Source organism: Sceloporus undulatus, chromosome 2 (genome assembly GCF_019175285.1).
Source record: "Sceloporus undulatus isolate JIND9_A2432 ecotype Alabama chromosome 2, SceUnd_v1.1, whole genome shotgun sequence".
Lineage (NCBI taxonomy): Eukaryota > Metazoa > Chordata > Lepidosauria > Squamata > Phrynosomatidae > Sceloporus > Sceloporus undulatus.
The window spans coordinates 231,793,990-231,801,532 of record NC_056523.1 but is presented as its reverse complement, the minus strand read 5'-3'; positions in this window follow the sequence as shown (position 1 = coordinate 231,801,532).

Sequence of the window (7,543 nt, the reverse complement as noted above, 5' to 3'; positions counted from 1 at the left end):
TAATACAATAAAGTGACATTTCCAAGTTGTAGTCTCTATGGTCTATGTTTCGTTTCTGCATCCAAATGTTTAATAATTTTCTGTTCACTTGTTTTAGAAACTGCAATCCTTTGAAAATTGGAAGGAAGAGTGGCCAATATGGATCATAGGGACACTCTGACATTATGTGTGATGCGGCAGCTAAAAAAGCCAACGTAATTCTAGGCTACATCAATAGAAGTATAGTGTCTAGAATGAGGACAGTAATAATAGTACCACTCTATTCTGCATTGGTTAGACCACACCTGGAATAATATCCAGTTCTGGGCACAACAATTCAAAAAGGATGTTGAGAAGCTGGAATGTGTCCAGAGGAAGGTAATCAAAATGGTGAAAGGACTGGAAACATATGAAGAGAGACTTATGGACCTGGGTACGTTTAGCTGGAGAACAGACAGTTAAGAAGTGGTATGATAGCCCAGGGACAGCATTAAAAGGCAGTCACATTGAGGAAGGAGCAAACTTGTTTTCTGCTGCTCCAGTGAATAGGACCTGGAGCAATGGATGCAAACCACCTAAACATTAGGAAGAACATTTTGACAGTAAGAGCTGTTCAGTAAGTGCTGTTTCTTATAACCTTACTTCTCTATATAGTTCTGCTTCCTTCCCCATTCTCAGCAGATACTGAGCCCATGGTTGCCAAAGGGTTTATTGACAGCTCTCTAGCCTTCTCCTAACCTGAGTAGATGCCTCCAGAGTCTATCATTCAGTTTCTATTGCCCTCCTGTCTCTCTCTTTAGCATCCGCTTCCCCTTCCACATCTTCCGGTATCCCTCACATGCTGATGTGTCTCACTTGTTCTTCTCCCTTGACCTCCTACTTTCTCTATAGAGTTTAACCAAATACAAAGGAGTGACTGGGCTCCATCAGATTATTAACCTAATCCATTTGTTACACTAAACATGTTATCAGTACTTTCAGCTCTGGCTGGTTTTCTCTTAACCGTTTCATTCCTTGGGTGCCCTAATTCATAGCCAAGGGATGGGATTTTGGATTAAAGATCCCAACAAGTTATCATTTGGGTATATCGCTACATGATTATTCATATGTTTTTGTTGGTGGTGTTAATGACCCTTGGGTCATCCAGACTCATGGTGACCCTGTGGATGAGACATCTCCAAGATCTCCTGTCCTCTGTTGTAACCTTGGCATACAAAACGGTTGGATCTTAACCTTTATTTATTTATTTCATTTTTATGCCGCCTTTCTCCCAGAACAAGAGAAAGATAAGATTATGGTAAGAATTTAAAACAGTTAAAATCATCTCATTAAAACAGTATCAACCCTACAGATGGTACAAGTTGTTCTTGTTCTGCTTTGGCAAAGGGAGAGTGCAGAGGAAGAGATGAGAAATGATCCTTTTTGATGGATCACTCCACTCCCATAATGAGAAAAGACCGCATCAGGATTAGTACATTTCACGCATGATTGAAATGTGAGTGTCTTATTTAAAACTGGATTTTAAGGATTTCTGGCCAACAAGGTGAAAGATTATTATTTTCTTTTACTTTACAATAATGAGTCTGTTATATTTAACAGAGCTGCGACTTTTCTATTGGCCATAGCTAAGACACAGGCCAGTCACTGTCAACCAAATAAGAAGACTGAGTAGAAAGGCCTAGAACCTGATACAAAGTTGGCCTAAATGACACATAATGAACCTATGTACTTCCATAATGTCTGACATATTTGTGTCACTCAAATTTAAAGTTTTGGAATTTAATCTGGTTTTAAAGTAACAGCTAATGTGATATTTTAATGACTCATTTTCTTATCATTTTTGTGTTATGCCTGTTCCTTTTTGTGATGACCTGTGGTAATGTACAATAAATAATAGAATCATAGAATCATAGAATTGGAAGAGACCACAAGGGCCATCCAGTCCAACCCCATTCTGCCATGCAGGAACTCTCAGTCAAAGCATCCCTGACAGATGGCCATCCAGTCTCTGTTTAAAGACCTCCAAGAAGGGTGACTTCAGTACACTCTGAGGAAGTGTGTACCACTGTGGAACAACCCTTACTGTCAGGAAGTTCCTCCGAACGTTGAGGTGTAATCTCTTTTCCTGCAGTTTGCATCCATTGTTCTCGGTCCTGTTCTCTGGAGCAGCAGAAAACAAGCTTGCTCCCTCCTCAATATGACATCAAATGTGATTGATTGATTGAACTGGGAAACTGGTAGTGAATCCTGACAAGAGCCAGCGTTACATACTGGTTTGAGAATTGGACTAGCACTCTGGAGACCAGGGTTCAAATCCCAATTCAGACATGGAAACCCAGTGGGTAACCTTGGTCAAGTCACACTCTCTCAGCCTCAGGGGAAGGCCATGGCAAACCTCCTCTCAACAAATCTTGGCAAGAAAACCCTGTGATAGGTTTGCCTTAGGGTCATCATAAATGAGAAATGACTTGAAGGCATACAACCCACACACAGAGAATAAATCCTGGCATAGTGTAGAGGTGTGGCATGGCATACTGGTTTGTGTTTTGGACTCTGGAGACCAGGATTGAAATCCCAGTTTGGTCATGTAAACCCACACTCTCTCATCCTGAGAGGATGGCAATGGCAAACCTCCTCTGAAGAAACCTGCCAAGAAAACCCTGTGATAGCTTCGCCTTAGGGTTGCCGTAAGACAGAATTGAGGTGAAGGCACAGGACAACACCAATAAATCCTTGGTGGTAGAGAAGAACATTTACTACCCATTAGAGGCCATAGGTTCACAGAGGGTCACCAGATAGCTTGCCCTGCTCTTGTGCATGAGAGGCCTCTGAAGCCCAAGCTATTTGTCCACAAGGCTCTGTAGGTAAGTAGACAGTTTCCTTTGCTTGGATTAACATTTCATGCGCTCTGTGCTGGACACTTGACACCCTCCAAGGGAATCTGGTATCAGCGGAGTGCTTGTCACCTGCCTCTGCTTGCTGGCATCTCAGAGCCTGCGGCAGCAGCAGCCCTTTTCAGTGATAACAAGAGAGAGAAAGAAAAAGAGAAATAGATAGAGAAGCCTTGGCTTTGTGTCCCTCTCAGGTCAGTCCTGGTTTCTGTTACTCACCAGCTTAGCACATAGCCCAAAGTATGTGTGTGTATGTGCGCGCACACATACACACATGCGCTTTGGGGAGGAAAGAGGTGCGAGCAGGAGGCCAAGTCATCTGATCCATAATTGATTTATTCTTCTAAAATGTACTCTTGCAGCATGTCAATGAACAGCTTGGCCGAGGTAGAGGCAGAACAGAGCTCTTTGTCTGGCCGGAGGGGAACAAAGGCCCGCCTGTGAGCGTGTGGGCAGCACTGACCCAGTAGCGGAGATCAGCTGCCTGGCCTGCTTTCCTGCTCTGCAATTACACAAGGCATCCTGGCCACCGGGCAAAAGGCTTTGAAGGATGCCAAGGGCTTAAGAGGTGGAGGATGAGGGTCAGGGCTTTGGAGGGATTCGGTTCCCACTTACTTGAATGCACAGTGCACATCTAGCCTTATTAAAAAGGATCAAGGGAAGTAATAGTACCACTCTATTCTGCTTTGGTCAGGCCTCACCTGAAAGACTGAGACTAGTGGTGCCCATGGAAGGTTGCTGGATTGGATGGCCTTGGGCTCTCTTCCAACGTTAGGATTCTATTATTCCTACCTCCTTCCTCTGGGCTGCTTCTCATCTTCGTCTTTTTTCTCACCATTTCCCAATGGTGCCTTTGAGGGAGATGCTAGGACACCCCTTTTTTAAAAGAAGGCTTGCTACAGCCAGCATAGCATAGTGGTTTGCATGTTGCACTGTGACCCTGAAGACCAGGACTCAAATCTTGGCTTGGCCATGTAAACTTACTGGGAGACCTTGGGAAGTCTCTAAACCTCTGAGGATGGCCATGGCAAACTCCCTCCAAAGAATCTTGCCAAGAAAACACTGTGATGGGGTGCCTTAGGGTCACCATAAGTTGGAAATGTTTTGAAGGCACACCACCACCACCCCAACAACACTGCTGGATTTCGTCTCCCATAAATCTACAAAAGTTGAATGTGACATAATGTTATCAGTCTGCAAAAGTAAAACGTTACAAACGTTTGTGACATAACATGCTATTGTCACAATTGTGCAAGTAGCACCAGCCCTCCCATGCTGAATGTATGTGCCTTGCTCCTAGTTGACGTGAGCAGGTTTCCTCGGGTTCTCAGGTGTATTATTCAGCAGGAACCAAACCCCCAGTCTCCACTGACCAGTTATAGACTCATAGGATTCTACAGCTGGAAGAGACCCCAAGGCCCATCCAGTCCAATCCTTTGCCATGCAGGAGCTCAGAATCAAAGCATCTCCGACAGATGGCCATCCAGCTCTGTTTAAAAACCTCCAAGGAAGGAGACTCCACCACCCTCTGAGGGAGTGTGTTCCATGGTCAAACAACCCTTACTGTCAGGAAGTTCCTCCTAATGTTGAGGTGGAATCTAATGTAATAAGACACTAGAGCAGAAGTTCAGTGAGATTTTGCTGTTGTGTGCCTTCAAGTTGTTTCTGACTTATGGCAACCCTAAGGCGACCCTATCATGGGGTTTTCCCTGCAATATTTGTTCAGTGTGTTGCCATCGGCTTCCTCTGAGGCTGAAAGTGTGGGATTTGCCTAAGGTCATGGGTTTCCATGGCCAAGCAAGGATTCGAACCATGATCCTGAGCTGTAGTCCAACGCTCAAACCACTGCATCATGGTGGCTCTCCCAGTGAGATACTTACTGAAGCTGGTGATACTTTGTTGTTGTTGTGTGCCTTCAAGGACCAGAAATGGATCTATTTAACCACGATGGAGCTAATGCTGCTGTTGTGGCTCGAAATGTTCCCCCTCCTTTGAACGAGTCTCATCATGAAACTATACTAGTCTGTTGTTATTGTATTGTGCCTTGAAGTCATTTCTGACTTATGGCAACCCCAAGGAAAACCTATCATGGGGTTTCCTTGGTAAGTTTCTTCAGAGAGAAGGGTGGCGTTGTCATGCCCTGAGGCTGAGAGAGTGTGACTTGCCCAAGGTCACCCAGTGGGTTTCATGGCTGAGCTGGGAATCAAACCCTGGTCTCCAGAGTCAAAGTCAAACCATTATGCCATGCCGGCTCTGGTGATGTAAAATACTCCAAGTACAACAGGAGCAGGGAACCCTTTTCTTATGAATGGGCATTCACTTGCAGGGAAGGTTAATGGGAGCAGGGAAGGATTGCCTAATGTGGACTTTTTAGCATTGCAGTATTGCAGGTCTCTCCTGGTATAAAAGCCCAGCCCCTTGAACATGGCATGCTTCTTTTCCTTTTCTACTTCGCTCTGCCATGAGGTTATGCTGCGGTCTTCAACTCAGATTTTGGCCACTGTCTTCACTGTCTGCATCATACTGTGCCACATTAATGGAGTCAGGAGTGCTAGAAATAAAACCACTAAGCAAGATGCTGCTGCTGGGTATCTGCCTGAGAAACAGCACTCTCTGGGATTTAAAACTATGATTTATTTGCTTAGCTTTGGGCGACAGCTGGTGTTTACAGGGGCTGGTTCAGGCAAGATTTGTCAGGGTTCTCGGATGGTTCTGGCAAGTTTCAATCTGAGTGCAGAAAAATTGCAGATTTAAGGGACTGGCAGGACAGCCGGAGGCACAGCCGCAGATGACGTGTGTCCTTCACCCAACAAGGTGTGTTATTATCCAGAGCCAGTTATTTTGGCACTGGGTAGAAAAATCACATTTCCTGCCTCAGAGATAAAGGAGGTTTCCTATGTTTGCTTACTTGGGAGTATGTACCATCAAACTCAATGGCACTTACTTCTGAGCAGACTAGGATAGAGCCAGTATGGCACAGTGGTTTGAGCGTTGGACTATGACTCCGGAGACCAGGGTTCTAATCCTGGCTTGGCTGTGTAAACCTACTGGCTGACCTTGGGCAAGTCCCATGGTCTCAGCCTCAGAGGATGGCAAAGGCAAACCTCCTCTGAAGGAACCTTGCCAAGAAAACCTCATAAGTTGGAAATGACTTGAAGCCAAAGAACAAGATTAGTATACAATTTCACTGCTAAGACACATTGATGGACCCAGAACAGCAGCATTAGCTCCACTGTGATTAAATGGAACTTTCCTTGCTAGAAGCAGGATACCTACTTTCAAGTTGCTGCTGCCAAGACTTTCCAGAAACATCAGATAAGTGGAGGTTTTTTCTTTTGAGGTCATACATTTAGGGTGCTTAATATTTGTAGTAGAATAGTCTGTATGTTTAGATGCAAATCCTACTGGCTGCCTTTAGGTCTTACTCCTAGGGATGAAGTACAGGGTTGCATGGCAGCCTTAATGTGATATGTGGAAGCCTTGATACAAACCACAACTCCTTTCACTTGGGGGTTTGAGCTCATGGTGAAGGACTCATGCTGTCCTATTTGCTGTGAGGATGGATCAGCACAAGCTGATTTGCTGTGCAGATAGTGATATCAACAGAGATTCATGCTTGCGAAAGAAAAGCTCTCACTCAAGGCAACTTTGAAATTCAACCCTGAACTGCTTAGTAATTCAAGACTGCCAAGGCCACAAGAGAGAAGGGGTCAGATTCCAAGAAGGAGAAGCTCTGTGGACCTCTGCAGAGAGTCCAAAAGGGCAGGAAAGGGTTGGTTTGCATTTGAGTGTAAAATGGATATTACTCATTCACTCACCAGTGTCTTCTCTTGCTGCCTGAAGATACTGAAGTGTATTCTGTGGGGATGATGAATTAATTAGCAAGCAGTTCTCACTTGCCCAAGGCTTGAATTAAGGATTAGTAGCTGCTCTTGCATTATATACTCACTGCCACTGAAAATTGTTTGGAAGCGTCAGCTGGTGCAGAATGGAACAGGTTACCTGCCATGTGCAGAAGAGTTGCCAGGAACAAATATGACACTGGTGCTCCACTCTGCATTGGCTCTCTAGTGTTTTCTAGCCACACATTGGAAGCCTGATCTGAAATAAAGCTCCAGCCACTTGAATCCTTGTCCATCTCCTCCCACTGCATTATTTAAAACCTGCACTTAAATGAAGGCTGCAGTTCACTTACCTGGAACTAAGCCTTGGCTGCATTTGCACTGCAGAAATAATAGTTTCAAACCACTTTAACAGCCATGGCTAATTGCTATGGAGTTCTGGGATTTGTAGTTTTGTTAGATACTTAGCCTTCTCTGCCAGAGCACTCAGGGCCACAACAAACTACAAAACCTAGGTTTCCATAGCAGTGAGCCATGGCAATTAAAGTGGTGTCAAACTACATTATTTTTGCAGTGCAGATGCAGCCTGAACTCAATGAAGCTTACTTACAAATAGAAATTATGGAGCTGTTTTGTTAATACCCTGTTCAAAATTGCACAGCTAGGAGTAGAGTGCCAGTTGCACCTGTTCCTGGGGGAACCTGGATCTGGCTAGTCACACAAGCCTCAATTACAGCCTGTTTGGTCTATTGTAATCACTCTGCATGGGACTGCCTTTCTCCTTTTGTGTCGTGTCTTTTTATATTGTAAGCCTGAGGGCAGGGAACTGTC